This window comes from Arvicola amphibius, chromosome 2 (assembly GCF_903992535.2).
Source record: "Arvicola amphibius chromosome 2, mArvAmp1.2, whole genome shotgun sequence".
NCBI classification, from domain to species: Eukaryota; Metazoa; Chordata; class Mammalia; order Rodentia; family Cricetidae; genus Arvicola; species Arvicola amphibius.
In genome coordinates, this window is record NC_052048.2 from 13,999,199 (window position 1) to 14,016,572 (window position 17,374).

Sequence of the window (17,374 nt, forward strand, 5' to 3'; positions counted from 1 at the left end):
TCCTGGCAACGAAAGCTGTGTCTCATTGTTGTCTCATCTTCTAACACCTTGTTCCTCACACATCATTCTCATGGACCAGTAAGTGTCAAATCACTTTGTAGGGCCGTCACTTGGTTTTACTAAATAAAGCGTAAATGCCTCTGAATTGAACTATGTGGACAGAGAAACGTTAAGCCGGCTCCCTGCGTGCTTCTCCCCACTGCTAACTTGGGGAGAAGCTGTGGGGAGAAGCTGTCTCATTTGGCCTCACTTGGGATGACCTCTTGCAAGCCCCTCCTTATTCTAAGCTGTGTGCTTCCTCCTTTGAACTTCCAGAACACCCTCTGCTGTCAATTACCGAAATGACTAAACTGCCTTTGAGTGGCGTGCGCTTGCCCTGCCCGTCCTAAGGCTGTGAAATCACTGAGAGGATAACTTCTAGTCCATTCTTCTGTGTCCCCAATGACAGGTCCAAAGCACTCGCCCAACCTGTAGGCCAAGGATGGTTGAATTACTGCGTGTTTATCTGCATTTTGGCCATCTTGTCTATTTTCATATTTAGTTGAGTAAGCCTGTCCACCTAATCACATAATTATATTACAGAAACAACAATGAGAAACTTTGAATATATGCTGGGATGCGGGGTCTTTGCATTCATTAGCTTTTTGTTTGTTTGTTTGAGACTAGGTCTCACTATGGAGTCCTGGCTGGCCTTGAACCACCATGCCCAGACTGCATCCTTTAGTTTCTGAATCTTCAAAACAATACTATAGCAGTCAGAGGCAGCGATTATTCTTTCAGATTTTCAGACAAAGAGATGAAAAACAGACCTATATAAAAGTTGTATTCTTAAATTATACTAGTCTACCAAATAACAATTAAAGACATCTCATCAACTGTGACACCCAGGTGATGTAGGAAGTCATTCTGTATATGTGTTGCTTTTATTGGTTAATGAATAAAGAATTTCTTTTGGCCAGTGGCTTGGCAGAATAGAGCTAGGTGGGGAAAACTAAACTGAATGCTGGGAGAAAGGAGGCAGAGTCGGGAGATGCTATGTAGCGCCACCAGAGACAGGTGCCAGATGCTGGACAGAACTTTACCTAGTAAGCCACAGCCAAGTGGCGATATACGGATTAATTGAAATGGGTTAAATTAAGATGTAAGAGTTAGCCAATAAGAAGCTAGAGCTAATGGGCCAAGCAGTTTCTGTGTGGTTATTTCAGCAGTCTGGGCTGCCGGGAAAATGAACAAGCAGTCTCCTACTACACCCAGGCTCTCTGGTAAACTACTACCTCCTCATGTTTCCTTTCTAGCTTCCTCCTCTTCTTGGTGTCCAGGCATTTGTGTATGAGTTGTCTCTATTGTGTACCACAAACCCCCAAGATCTGTCACTTGAGAAATTAGGACCATGAAGAAAAAAAGAGAAAAGATGAGAAGAGAGAGACAAAACAAGATGAAGCAAGTTGAGAAGAGGAGAATAGAGAAGAGGAGGAGAGAGGAGGGAGGGGAGGGGAGGGGAGGGGAGGGAAGGGGAGGGGAGGAGGAAAGGGAAGGGAAGGGAAGGGAAGGGAAGGGAAGAGAAGAGAAGAGAAGAGAAGAGAAGAGAAGAGAAGAGAAGAGAAGAGAAGAGAAGAGAAGAGAAGAGAAAAGAGAAGAGAAGAGAAGAGAGGAGAGGAGAAAAATGGTCATTAAGAGGAAGGAGGTGTGTGGTCTTGTTACTGTTGATGACTTGGTTGGCTTTTCTGGGGATAAGGATTAAACCAAAGGCCTTGCACATCCTAAGAAAGTGCTCTACCTCTAAGCTACATTCTTGACCCTGCCCTGCCTTTAGTGCTCCATTTGAGCAGGTTGAGATACTTTGCGAATAGAAAGGGTAAAGAGGGAGGTCCGGGGTAGATAAGAGAGGCTAGTAGACCCTTAGACCCTAAGGCTCAGTCATGAGTGAAAAGGGAAAAGAAGCTGGAAGGGCCGGAGAGCAATCGAGTGAGGGGGCAGGACTTAGATAGTGGGGGGAGAATGCCTCACCAGCACAGAAATGCTAAGCAGAAATGTAGGTAGTTGTCTATGTCTCTTATGGGGAAGTTGTGGGGGTTCCCACACTATAACTTCTGCTTTCTCTTTGTAGGAGGAGGCGGGCTGTCTACTCAGAACAAAATCAGTGCTACGGGAAGCTAAGGAGATTTTTCACCATCAGTGTTCTGTTAGTGGTGGCTGACAGAGCATCTAGCTAAATTAATCTAGATATTTTGTTGGCTGATGGCTTAATGGTTTTGGTTGCTATGATAAAACATCATGACTTTGAGCAACTTAGAGACAAAAGGTTTTATTTTATCGTATGCATCCAGATAGCCGTCTATCAGGGAAGGAAGCCAGCAGGAACTCAAGGCAGAAACCTGGAGGCAGAATTGAAGTGTCTTACTGATGAACACTCTGCCATGACTTGCTTTTTTAACAGGAAAAATGTTCTTGGGAATTGTGCTCTGAGGTAGTAAGATTCATCGGCCTAAGGATTATAGTGTCTTTATGCCCAGCGTTCAGGACTGTCTACACAGGAAGTTCCAGGCCAGCCAACACTATACAGTGAGACCTAGTTTTCAAATAAGTAAATAATGTTAGACTTCTTAAACTAATTTGTAAAATTAACATGATCTCAATACCATCCAAACTCTTACAGAGGCAGATAAGGGTTTATTAAAGTAAAAAATACTCAGGAGCAGACAGGGAAACACCAAGACAAGCAAACCAAGAAAGACAAATGTTAGCATAGAGTGTAAAGCCGTGAGAGTTAAAACAGCATGGTAGATACACAGCTGGATAGAAGAGAAAAGAAATAGAATCAGCTGAGCCTAGAAATCAGTGCATTATAAAGACGGTGTCCTAAGTCACATGGGCAGCAATGAAGGTTTGCAGGAAGTATGTCGGGATAACTGTTCAGCCGTTTGGAAAAGATGGTATTCCTCACACACGAAAATAAATTTCACCAGGGCATGTTGCTGTGCACTGCACACCTGTAAACCCCAGCGCTTGGGAGACTGAGGCAGAAGGATCTTGAATTTGAGGCCAGCCTGAGCTACAAAGCAAGACCACATCTCAAATGATGAAACAAATGAATAAAATCTCCAAGTGCATGAGGAATATAGAGAGAAGGAAAGAAGGCCCCCAAATATTGAAATAAAGCAAGAGCACAGGCCTGTCCAGCAGTCGTATGAGGAGGAGCTTCAGAATCTCCAGCAGCCAGAGAGAAGAAAATGAAGAGTTTATCAGTGCGGCTGTGTGGGGTGCATGCGTCTTCCTGGCAAAGACAATTATAAAAAGCAGAGCTAAAAATTAGCTGCAAACTTTGTGTGTGTGCATGTCTGTGTATGCACATGTTTGTGTATACGTCTGTGCTTCCGTGTGTATGATTGTAAAAGGTAACTGCAAACTTTGTGTATATACGTGTCTGTGTAAGCACAGGTATGTGTTTGTGTGCTTCTGTGCTTCCCTGTGTGTGTTTCTGTGTGCGTGTGTGTCCTGCTGGAAACTGAACCCAAAGCCTTGCTATGGCAGGGTCCTTACCACTGAGCTACATCCACAGCTCACTCATTGCAAACATGTAAAAACATTTTGATTTTACACGTGTCTTCAATGAGACCTAGTATCCCTCACTCAGAAAGAGCTCTGCAATTTCAGGAAGGAATGATCAAACAACCAGCAGAAAACTATGCAGGAAGCTGTGGATGGATGATAAGAAGCATATAAGAAGCATATCAAATGGCTCTCAAACATACGAAGAAGTGCTCAAGCACACTGCTGGGGAAGCAAGCTAAAGCAATACTGAAATGCCCACCTACGTTCCTTGGGCAAGGCCTGAGGAAGCAGGCGCTCTAACACTCAGTGCTGGGCACAGGATCCAGCACAGTGCTGTGGAATGAATGGTGGGTATCCAGAGGAACTAACATAACTAAACTACACATGCATTTACCCTTTGAACTTGAAATATCACTTCTAGAGACTTAACTTTAAAATACCTATCAATGAATAAAGAATAAAGCAGAAAGCTTGAAGCTAAAAAATAAACTAACTAAGTTAAATCTCAATAGGAAGTTTCAAAAACAGACTAGAGCAGGCAGGAGGAAGAATTGATAAGCCCATTGATAAGGGGTAGATTGAAACAATTTTTCAGAAGCAAAAATTAGAGTGAACTTTTAAAAAGTGAGAAAAACTTGAGGAAGTCCATGAAATGAAAACAGTACCAAGTATAGCCTCAGAAAAAGTAAAAGGACAACAAAACATATAAAAAAATAATACGAGGCAAAAACTCCCTAGTCTTGGGGAAGAACCGGACATCCAGATCAAAGCAGTCCAGGGCCACTGGTTAAGATCAACCCACACCATCACCAACATCGATTATAATAAAGCTGCCAAAAGTCAAAGGAAAGTCTTAAGGCCGCGGAGGAAAATCAGGTTTTTCTAGCCAGAGCTGGAGGAGCTCCTAGGGTCTGGAGTGGACTTCATTCACAGAAGCCCTGCAGAGCAGAGAAGACAGAATGCCACGTTCAGTGGACTAAAGGAGACGCTTCCAGGACTGGAGGCACGCTCAACGGTTACGGGCGTTTGAACAAGAAATGTCCCTGATAGGCTCATGTATTTGAATTAGTCCACAGTCGGTGATGCTCTATGGGAAGGTTGTGAGATCTCCAGGAATAGAGCCCTGCTAGAGAGAATACATCGCTCAGGATGGACTTTGAGGTTTACAGCCTCACTGAATACCCTATCCCCCACCCTACCCCCAGACCCTTATTCCTGTATGTCATATAATCATGCTCTCCCTGCCTGTGGTGATGCCTTCCCCCAAAATGGACTCCGTCACTCTGGAAGGTTAGAGTCCATGATGGCAGAACCAAGGCAAGAGGCAGCGGGCAGCGGGCAGCGGGCAGCGGGAAGCAGGCAGCGGGCAGCGGACAGCGGGCAGTGGACAGTGGACAGCGGGCAGTGGACAGTGGGCAGTGGACAGTGGTCAGCGGGCAGCGGGCAGCAGGCAGCGGGCAGCAGGCAGCAGGCAGCAGGCAGCGGGCAGCGGGCAGCAGGCAGCGGGCAGCGGGCAGCAGGCAGCGGGCAGCACACTGTGGGCAGCGGACAGTGGGCAACAGACAGCGGGCAGCACACAGCGCACAGCAGTCATGGTGGCTAGAACAACAGCTGGAAGCTCACATCTTGAACCCCAAGTACAAAGCAAAGAGAGTGCCTTTGAAATGGCCTGGTGTCTCTTTACAGAATTAGAAAAGTAGACAAGACAGAGAGCAAGGCCAACCTGGTCTACAAAGGGAGTTCCAGGCCAGCCAGGACTGCCTGGCAACACCTGGTCTCTAAACAAAACAAACAAACAAAAAGCTTGACAGCATAAACCATTAGGAAAATGCAAACTAAAACCCCAATGAAATGTAATTAAGTAACCATTAGTACGTAATGGCTAAAGTTTGACATAGATCATAACAAGTGTTGGCAAATACCAAAAGGTGGTAGTAACATTCTTACCTGCCGGTGGAAACATAAACTGCGCAACCTCTTCACAGGATGAGTTGACAGAGCCTTTAAAGGTTTAACATATTCATGCTAATCATCCGCTTCGCTCAAGGGTGGTTTCCTAACTAATGGCCAATGTCCATACAAAGACTTAGACCTACATGTTCAGAGTATCCTTAATTATTACAGCCAGACACTAGAAACAATTCAAATGTTCATCAAGAGGGTAAATGGTTGCCAGCTATGGTGGTACATGCCTACAACCTCAGAGTTGGAGAGGCAGACCCAGAGATTATTGAACTGATGTGTATAGTATGTGGACTTTGTGCCAATGGGGCTTAAGATTTGTAGTTTTCATGATAGAGCTCGATTTTCATGACACGGGCACAATGGGGGCACACCTGTAACCCCAGCATGGGAAGTGGAGTAGGCAGATGAGGAGTCTGCCTGCTGCAGCCTGGCTGAGTTACTTATCCCCTTGCTGGGACAAAGGACAAAAGATAACAGCAACATAGGGAAGGAGGGGTTTGTTTGGGCTCACATCCCAGAGCGCTGAAGTCTCCAGTGGCAGAAAAGTGAATGAGAAAGAAACAGGGTTGATTTGAGGTCCTCGTGTTTATGCAGCAAACACCAAAAGGCACATCTTTTGTTTCTTGGGGCCTCCTGAGAGAGACTGCGAAGCCACAGGAGGGCTGCATCTGCATTTGCAGTTGGGCTCAGGTGACTGAGTTATCCACAGGGAAAGGGGCGCCTAGCAGGTAGGCTGGATTAGCTCAGCTTCGGGCTTCCTGAGTATCGCAAGCCCTGTGTGGGCTGGAGGCTACTGACAAGGTGACTTGGATGTTGTGAGTCAAGGATGGCTATGAATCCAGGACTGGACCCTGACTTGGGAAGTAGCTGGCATGGAGGAACTTAGCCAACTGCTCACAAAAAGGAACTGGGAGAGTTTAGGTGTGACCCCAAGGCTGGGATAAGCAACACAGAAACAGCCACCGAGGCATCCTTCAAACAGGAGAGCCTGAGGCAGGAGGATTGCCAAGAATGTGACACCACGCCTGGGCTTCATAGTGAGTTATAAATAGCCTAGACTACAGTGTGAAACCCTGTCTCAGAAAACCAAAACAGCTAAGCTAACCAAAACAGAAAAACCTATGAAGTAGAGACTGTCATTAGGATAGTTATACAGAGAGAAAACAACCGTGTAGAATCATCAGTTAGAGGCCAAATGAAATTTTGTAATGGTATGATTTTACCCCAAAGACATACACCTTTACCAAGTTTCACTCAGCAGGACAAGGGGTGGACGGGAGGAACTAAAGGTGTCCAGGAGCTGGAGAGATGGGTCAGTGGTTAAATCCCATACTGCTCTTGTGGGGAACTCGTAAGTTCCCAGCACCCATGTCAGGAGGCTCATAACCACTTGTAACTCCACTCCAGGGAAATCTGGTGCCTCTGGCCTCCTCAGGTGCCAGTACTCACATGTACAACCCTACACACAGACACACAGGCACACACATAACTTAAAATAATACAAAAAAATCAGTCTAAAAGAAACCAAAAGGGATGTCCAATCTTGTCACATTGTGAAAGGACATTATCATCTCCAAAGTCTACATCTAAGAACGAGGAAGTCAAATCACAAAAGTAACTTTCTACCCTACCCCACCCCTCCACACACCACCGCACCTCACTGCACCCCACCCCACCCCCAAACCTACTGTGTTAAGTAGATTTACCATTTAGTGTTAGGCTGCATTCAGAGCTGAGCTTGGCCTCTCTGGTCACCTGGTGGCTGAGGATGAGCATGGCTGATAGTGTCCACATGGGGGTTATGAGGCACACAGAGAGCATCCAAAGACAAAACTCCACCTTCATGCTCCTAAGCGCACCAAAATTTCCACATGGGAAACTAGGTCCGTGGTGGGGAGGTTAGAGAACAAACTTGCCGTGGGAGGGTGGAGGGTTTAAAGCCGGTCCCTTTTCAGAGCCGTGGTGAGCCCCTCATTCAGACGGTTGATGACCCACCTCAGCTGCAATCCTGTTACAATCAACACAGCGACCTCACTGTGTCGGGGTGCTCTCGGGAAAGACAGCATTCATTTGGATTTTACCCTGAAAGCCAAGCATGGTGTCACTCCTGCAATGCAAGCACTTTAAGGCCGACTGGAGAAGAACTTGCGTTCAAGACAAGCCTAGACTCTGGAACAAAACTCTTAATTCAAAACAAACAAACAAAAAAACAGACTTAGTTTCATTTCAAGGGATCTGAAGACAGATCTGTTTGCACCAGGTGTGAACTAGATACTGGCCCAGGTGGAACGAACGGCGCAGCGCATGGGACGAACGGCGCAGCGCACGGGACGAACGGCGCAGCGCACGGATGGGTCAGACGGACCGGAAGCGACCCAGGAAAGCCGCCTGTGACTCAACTTCCTCCCTCCTTGAAGCTCCTGGGACTGAGGACTGTTGTGTGTCTGTCTAGCAGAGGAGTCGTGTGCACGCGTGTGCGTGTGCGTGCGTGTGTGTGCAGGTGAATGTGCACATGCGTGTAGAGCCCACCGGTCCACATCAAGTGTCTTTTGTGATTACTTTCTGCTTTGGTTTTTCAGACAGAATCTATTACTTGACCTGGAGCTAAAATGGCTGGCAGGGATCTCTGCCTCCCCGCTCTGAGCCAACCGGCACACACCACCGTACCTGGCTCTTACGTAGATGCTACGACTCATGCTTACACGACAGGCACATAATAGATTAAGCCATCCCCCCCCCCCTTTTGTTTGCTAACATTAATGCTCAGATCAAAAATGTACCTCCCGCAGTGATGAACAAGTTACAGATGACAAGAAAGGGCTAAAGATGTTAAAAGAATTAAAGAGGCTGCCCTGAAGACACAGGTAGGGGATGATAAGATACAAAGAAGTCTCAGTATGAGACCACATAAGGTTTTTCCGTTTGTTTGTTTTAAGGTGAGTATGTGTGTATGCGTGTGTATGCGTGTGAGTGGCAGGTGTTTACATACCATGGTACGCATAGGGAAGTCAGAGTACAGCTTCTGGAAGCTGATTTCCCCTTCCAGCTTTATTTCGGCTGCACAGATCAAACTCAAGTTCCAGGGCTTGAGTTGTTAAAACCACAAGTGCTTTATCCAGTAAGCCCATCCTGTAGGAAATAAGATTTGTTTTGCTAGTGGAGGTAGTAGTTCTGCTTTGTTTTTCTCTTTTTGTTTCACACACTTACGTATATAATTTTGAATCTCAGCTCTGCATGCAAGAGAAAGGCAATAGTCTGTCTTTCTGACCTTAGCTTATAATCATCTCCAGTCCCGTCCATTTTCCTGAAAGTGCCGTGGTTTCATTTTTGGCACAAGCTGTTTAGGGCCCAGAGTTTTCAAATGCCGTTGTTAGAGGCTAGCTGCCCCACTTCTGTCTTCACTATTGATTTTAATACAGTTAAAATAATTTACTTCACCTTCTAAAAAACCAATAACACCGCCATTCCTCTCATTATTCGACTCCCAGACCTGTCCAAAGTCTTGATGTTTGTACTTACATTTCTAAGGTGAAATAAGATTCATGATCCTATTGGGTTCGCTGTTTTGTTGTTGTTTTTTTTTTTTTTTTTCAAAACAATAGGACACAAAGACCTTCTGAGAAACCAGATCGACTTGGCAAAGCTATCGAAAACTAGCCAATTACAATGGCTTCGACTATAGCCCAGCCTGACTTCCAATTTATAGAAATTGTCCTGCCTCAGTCTCCAGAGTGCAGGGATTATGGGTGTGAATCACCACATCTGGTTTCTTTTTTTTTTTTTCCTATTGTTTTTTGGATTTGAGGCAAGGTCTTGCTGCGTAATCTAGGCTGACCTTGAAATGGTGATCTCCTGCCTCAGCTTCCCTCAGGCTGAAATTACAGGTGTGTGCTACCAGATCCTGCTTCTGTTTTCTTTAAAGTGTTTTTTTTTTCCTTGACTACTTATAGAATCTTCTGTAAGTGCTAATAGGTGTTGCACAGCAAGGCACAGTGGTGCAATGATTGTAATCCCAGCTTGGAAGGAAACAGAAGCTGTCAAACCTCATGAGTTCTAGACCAGCCAGGGCTACACAGTGAGAGCTCGTCTCCATAAACTAAAGTGTGTTCATGTCTAACACGGTCACCACTTTTGCTTCTCCAGTACATGTGACCTACAGTCGGCTGGCTCCCCGGATGCACAGCCCAGGGACAGTGAGGGCCAACTGCCCAGCACCCCTTAGGCGTTTGCTTTTCATAGCTAGCTTTAAAAATGCACAATTCACTATTCACTAGGAGTTGTCAGGATGCGCAAAGGCATTGCTCAATCCATTTGGCAATGGAAATGGCCACTATGGTTTTTATGTAATGCTGCTTCTGTTATGTAACTCTTGTTGACTAACGAGCCATCCAAGTTACCTGGTAGTGAGTGACACAAAGAAACACACTCACTCCAAAGTGCCTTGTGCCATCATCACCCCAGAACAGACACGGACGGGAGTCATGCTGGAGAGGGCATTGTTTGGAGAACACACTCGCGTCACTTGGCAAAAAGTATAGCTCAGCCCTGATAGACTCGCTGAGGGCAAACTGTGCTCGGGTGGCAGAAGCCCCCTGAGAAGTCTTACTTTACCCTGGAGAAGGGCCCGGAGTTTACCCACCCAGGTGGAAGAGCCCCTGGAGTTCTTTTCACATTGTTACTTCCATCTGCATTAGGTCTTAATTTGTACTTGCTTGTCAGTTGAAGGGCGTCATAGTAATTTTTTCAGAAACAGTTCCTAGACGTTTCATGTTTCCCATGACTGAGAATTCGCCTTCACACCTGAACTGAAGTTAGCTGGGCCTAAAATGTCCTGATCAGCATCTCCCCTCAGGGAGTCTGAAGATGGGCTGGAGAGGTGACTCTCGGGTTAAGAGCACTGGCTGCTCTTCTGGGGTTCTGAGTTCAGTTCTAAGAACCAGCATGGTGGCTCACAGTCATCTGTAATACTAGTTCAAAGGAGCAAAGGCCCTCCTTCAATCTCTGTGGGTACCAGGCACACACAGCGGCATAGAACACTCATACATGTAAAATAAATCTAAAAAGAGAAAAATCCAGAGGCTGGTACTCTATATTATTTTTGAATTTTATAACAGAAAAGAGAAAGTCAATTTGACTTTAATACTCTACCAGTGACATCCCTCCTCCCTCTCTCTTCTGAAATGTTCACAGTATTTATTTTCTTTGAGTGGGTACCAACTCCAATTTAAAAAAAGATTTATGTTGCTCTCTTCTCTCTGTGTATCTCTGTCTCTGTCTCTCTCTCTCTCTCTCTCTCTCTCTCTCTCTCTCTGTGTGTGTGTGTGTGTGTGTGTGTGTGTGTGTGTGTGTGTGTGTGTGTGGGGGGTGTCCTCAGAGGCCAGAAAAAGAGAGTCAGATCCTCTAGAGCTGGAGTTTTATACACACCTGTGAACCTCCTGGCCTGGGTTCTGGGAACCAAATTCCTTTGCAAGAGCAGAGGAATGGCACTTTTAACCACTGAGCCAGCTCCTCAGCGCCCGAGCCTGCTATTTTCTTTACGGCTGCTACTCCACAGCCTGTAGCCATCACCTCTGTGGAGAGAAGAGACAGGAAGAGATATGTAGACTCCCAGGGGGTGCCTCAGGCTTAGGCTGGAGCAGTGGCATGGAAAGAAAGATTCTAGACCCCATTGCCTAGGAAGCCAGAAGCAAAAGTTCATTAAAAGCTAACCCCTGAAAACAATGTGGAAGGTGGGTGTATCGCTCAACAGTAGAGCAATTGCCAGTCTATGTGTGGCCCTGGGAGAACAGACTGCTGCATATCATTCTCTGTCGCCCACATACATACACACACACAGTAAATGATAAAATTTGATTCCCAGAATGCACGGAAAATCAAACCAGGTACGGAGGCACTGCCTGTAACCCCAGAGCTGAGGAGGCAGCTCCCTGGGGCTCCCTGACCAGCCAACCTAGCCTAGCTGGCAAGCTCCCGGCCAGTGGGAGACCCTGTCTCCAAAACTAGATGAAGGACTGGAGAGATAGGTCAGCAGTTCAGAGTACAGAGGACCCAAGTTCAGTTCCCAGCACATCAGGTGGCTTACAACCACCTGTAACTCCAGCTTTAGGAGACACGATGCCACTGGCCTCCACAGGCATCTGTAGTCATGAACATATACCCCCGATACACACACACACATATACACATACATATAAGTAAAAATAAAAAAAGTCTTAAAAACCCAAGCACACACAACTAGGCAGATGGTGTTGAGAAATGACATCAAAAGTTTACCTCTGACCTCTACACTCACATGCATACACACACACACACACACACACCCAAACCCAGGGTCACACATGGCCACAGTTTGGTCCCTACCAGAAGGTGACATAAAGGTCTATGGCATTTGATCCTGAAATGTTCTTCATCTACAAAATTAAGTACCATTAGGGAAGGGCCACGTCTTGTGCAAGGAAGATAGGCACCGACTATGTAGCAAATCAGAGGAAGCTGACGACGGTTTTAGGATGTAGCCATCCCACTTAGGAAAGAGATGCGGGAAGATGCCTAGGGGAGCAACGAAGAAAGAAGTGTGTGTGTGTGTGTGTGTGTGTGTGTGTGTGTGTGTGTGTGTGTGGTTTAAAGCGACATGTCTTAAACAATGCAGAAATACTCTTGGCCCCAGAAGTACTAAGTGGTCAGGTTCTCAGCCTCTTTGGAGGCAAGGATGGGAAGAAAATTTGTAACAGCAGGATGGGACATTCCTAACTTTGCCTTTGACCAAATGATGAACAAATCAATTGACCAATTGATAAATAAATAATCCCCATAACCCTCGCCCAGTTGGTAGCCACCTTTCCGAGGCCGCCTTTTCAGCCTCTACTGTTGTGGTCAACACGTTCTTGACTCCCCTCCCACAGTGTTCCTAGAGCAGTAGCATCCTTTCCTTCCCATGCCCAATTTGCAAGACACCTGCAGGTTAGATTGCAATGAGGTAGCATGCGTGCAGGGCTAGCAAAGATGGCACAGACACTGATTAAGCAACTGAGACCAGCACCACCGCCTGGATTAACCCAAGCCCTTGACGACTCTGGAATGCTCATTCATATTTCATTTCTACAGTAAGTTGACTCCAAACTATGATATCTATAACCTGATGGTAGGTTTAAGTGCCATGACCCTGCGTACACACAGAGGCAGAAAGAACAGAAAAGACAAGAAGCTCAGTGACAGATATGCACGCATGTAAGAGTACATAGACATTACTCTGAACAGGGCCTTGTAATCCTTCGGTCTCAAAACATTCTTGTGCTCTGAGATGGCTCAGCGGGAAAGGCTGGACAAATCTGATGACCTGAGATCAATCTGTAGAATCCTTATAGCTGTGGGAGAAGAGAGGTGACCCCATAAAAATCACCCTCGAATCTCTAGAAATGGACCATAGCTTCGTATACACTCTCTCTCTCTCTCTCTCTCTCTCTCTCTCTCTCTCTCTCTCTCTCTCTCTCTCTCTCTCTCACACACACACACACACACACACACACACAAAATTCAATTCAATAAATATGCTTTCATAAGGATCATTCTAAGAATTAATTGCACTTTGTGGTTTTGGGGAGGCTTTGTGTATACAGAGACAGATGTCTTCAAAGCCACTAAATTTGTAAGGCTTTGAACAAGGGAAAATGTTTGTGAAATATCCAAAAGTTTGATTTAGAAAATGGGACAGCATAAACAGAGGTAAAGGGCACAGGGCATACTGAAGAAGGGTAAATTAGATAGCAAATATATATATAAATAACATGGGATCGACTCCTAGGCCCAGCTGTCGGCACAGAGGTAGCAACACAGCTGAAAAGCTGCTAAGAGAAATACAGATGTCAAGACAGTGGGTGCAGTCCCCCGGGGTGGAGTCATCCTCTCAAGGGTGTTTCAGGGTGTGGAGCTGTTTAGTAACAAAATGGCAGGACCGGTTTTGAATTCCCAGGAGACGATACTACAACTTCCCACACTGTAGCCCATGAACTTTCAGACCTTGTAGAGCAGCCAAGAGACCCACATGGCGCCGGGGCTGTAGCGTGGCAGAGAGCAAGGCAAACACGGTGGGGGACGGACCCACACAAGATGAACTGATGCACACCAGGTCAAAACATCTTTAAGTGCGGACTGCCAGTATCTCAAGGTTGAGAGGAGTCTGAGGAAGGACCTAAGGCCTCTCCATAGGACCCATGTTGGCTATCAAGGTCTTCGTGGACACACCAACGCTGTGTGTTGTTTCGGTAATGATTGGTGACATCTCAGCTCAGCCCTGCACCTCACAGCCTTGTTAGCATAATCGCTATGACAGCAGGCCTGGCTCTTGTCCACAAAGTGAGCAGAAGTGATTGCGGAGCAGGTATAACTCCCCACCACCCTTTGGCTTTTCTGTGGTTGGAAGGAAACACCCCAGCGCCTTTGGGCCATGCTCTTCCCCAACATCCGGCAATCACAGTCCATTTGCAGAGAGTAATAGCAGTGTCTTTTGGATACTCCACACAGGGCAACAGGTGAGTGATTAGTACTGAACTGACAAACCCTTGGGCAAAGGAGCTGGAGAGATGACTCAGTGGTTAGGAGCACATGGTAGAGACCAGAGGACCTGAGGTCAGTTCCCAACATCCACACCAGGAAGTTTCCAGGGGATCTGATGCCTCCTGCCCTCTGTGGGTAATGAAATACATACACATGAAGAAATTAAATACAGTTTAAAGCTTTTAGGCATCTCTTTTGATCTGAAGCCTTGGCTATATATTACTGAGACTCCTGGTCATTTATACACAGTAGCAAAAAATGTTTGGGAACCTCTGTCTTGGGAGGGTGCTAGATCAAAAGATGAAAGGACACCAGGCTCCTGACCGTCTCCGTGGAGGAGAGTCACTTGCTAATTAAGGCCTCCTACACTGGATGGGTAAAATAATAAACTTTTGTTGCATTAACTCTATGGAGTTCCTTATCACAGATGACATTACCTTAAGTGATGCCCAGAGTATGTGGGAATCTTTTCCTGAGGCCACAGGTAGTGACTGCAGATAACGCATAATCCTGATAATAATGAGCCAAACCACATCCTGCTGGGAGCCGCTAAGCCAAGAGAGGACTCCTTAAACAGGTACTCGTGCCCAGTCAGTACATAGCTCCCTCTCCGTCCTGAGCTAAGACTGATCTCCAGGCAAAGGAGGACACACACAGACAAGGCCGAGGAGGCTAAGGACTTGGGTTCTACTTCCCTGTCTGTGACTGTGATACAAACCCTGACTGAAAGTCACTTAGAGAAAAGAGGGTTTCTTTGGCTTACACTTCTAGGTCACGGTCCAACCCTGGAAGTCGAGACAGGGTCTCAAAGCAAGAATCTGGAAGCAGGAACCATGGAGGAACACTGCTTGGTAACGCACTCAGGCTCCTTCTTAGCTTCCTGACATAGCCTGGGACCACATTTCCAGGGAATTTTATCATCCACAGTGGCCTGAGTCCTCTTTATCCATTAACATTCAAGGCAATCCCTCAAAGACATGCCCACACAGCCAACCTGGGAAAGACAATTGCTCAGTTAAGACTCTGTGTCGAGCTGACAGTTAATCTAACTAAAACAAAACTAAATGGCATTATGTAATCCCAAATTAAAAGCAGTGTTCTTCCATCAGAGGGTAAATAGTGTAGAGATTGTGCTGGGTTTGGTTTTGAACTAGGTTCCCAATAGCTCAGGCTGGCCTTGACTTCATGAACCTCCTGCTTCCCACTTCCCTTTGCTGGGGTGATGGTCCAGCTGTTTGGGGTTCCCACTCAATGGGTCAGGAGCCTGAGCCCCTGTAGTACTGCTGAAGTAGCTACCACATGCCCATTGGCCATCTCCTTAGGGCACAGTTGTTACCAGGGGAATCAGGATCCTATCCTGAGTTTTTAGGGATCTGGAAGAACAGGTAAACAAGCCAAGTTCAATTCCCAGCTCGCGCATGGTGGAAGCTGCAAAACAACTCCCGAGGGTTACCCTCTGACATCCACAGGCAAGTTGCAGCATAGGTACCTGCTTCACAATGAAATAAGAAATAGATGCCTTTTAAAAGTTTACTTATTTGAAAATTCATTTATTTAAAAATATTTTTTTAATTTAAAAACAAATGCTAACCCTAGACCAAAACACACACACACACACACACACACACACACACACACACACACAAAACCTATAAAACAGGCTCAGAATAAAGCTCATGAAGTTTCTTGTTTTTTACTTTTTTATTTTGCTTGGTTGTTTTTTGTAGATTTGAAAGAAAACCACAAGGGCAGGGCAGACAGGCAAGCAAGCTATAAATCTCAGTGGCTGCTAGAAGGAGGTGGAAGAGATTGACTTTGAGCTGAAGTTCAAGAAAACCAGTATGTTCAGCAGTCAAGGAACTGCATGAGAGACGGAGGGCTTCAGAGAAAGAGGGGGAAGGCCCAGAGTGTCAGGGAAAGCATGGGCCAGTGCAAAAGGAAAAAAGAAAAGAGAAAAAGGAGAAGTTTTATTTTGTCTTGTTGGAATTTAGAAGAGTGGGCCAGTTGCAAGCTCTGCAGGAGCAGCAGTGAGGGGCGGCAAGTGAGGGGCGGCAGGTGAGGGGCAGCAGGTGAGGGGCTTCCGGGAAGGACAAGGGAGGGGTAATTATTCCTCCCATCTCTTCAGTACATCTCTAGGTAAATCAGTTTTCCGGAGGGTCAGTCTCCAGGCCAGGTGGTTGACAGGCCCAGCTACTGACAACGGGATGTGATATTCTAATCTTTGGAGCAAAGATGAATGTCAGGTCTCCACCCAGGGCCAGAGGCAGAACACAGAGTCCATTCTCTTGGAGAGGAGGAGGCACTAAGACCCCCACTAAGACCACCACTTTTTCTAAATCCTAAGGAAGGGCAGTGGTGTTGTTACCCTTTCTGGTGTTTACAGTGGAATGGAAGACTGGGGTGAGGGTGGGGGATCCATCTGGCAGAGAGAGGTCTTTCTAATGCTCTGGTTCCTCTCCTGAAACTGTGGTGGTGTTGGGGATTGAACCCAGGTCTTCACCCATGGTAGGCAAGCACTCTAACACTGAGCCACATCCTCATCTCCTTTTCAGGGGAACCTTTAAGCCACCAGGGAGAGTTCTCAAATTCCATTTCAGTGAAACTAACAACAGTGTCTAAGGGACTGGAATTTTTCTAAAAATCTCATGCTACAGCAAGGGAAAGATTGAGTCTGATGCCAGCCATGTGGGTATAGTGAGGAGTATACACTTGTATTCCCGAGAGTCCACATGTTTGTGATGACATTGTGGAGCCAAACAATAATGGGGCAATGATGGGCGGGACCACACAATGACCAGGATTGCTTGGTCTTACAAACCTTTTCCCTCTATTTAAACCTAAAGCTCATGTCAGGACCCTGATGGCAGACTTGGAGTAACCAAATCTCTTTGTTTGTCTTCCCAGTGTAGCCACACTGAATGAATCTCCCTCCATTTTCTCTCTTCTTTGTCTCTCCCATTAGTGTGGTGGGGATTTGTAGACAGAGCTTTTCGTTGGGACTGTGATCAGCTCTGTTCCACCAGCAGCTTCCCAAATAACCACTCAGAGACTTATTATTAATTATAAATGCATGGCTGATAGCTCAGGCTTATTACTAACTAGCTCTTACAACGGAAATTAACCCATTTCCATTCATCTATGTGCTGCCCCGTGGCTCGTGGCTTTTACCTCTCCTGAATGTTCCATCTAGCTGGTGACTCCTCTCACTCCACCCTTCTTCCTCCCAGCATCCTCTCTGCCCTGAATCCTGCCTAGCTATCAGCCAATCAGTTTTTTTTATCAACAATGAAAGCAACATATTTTC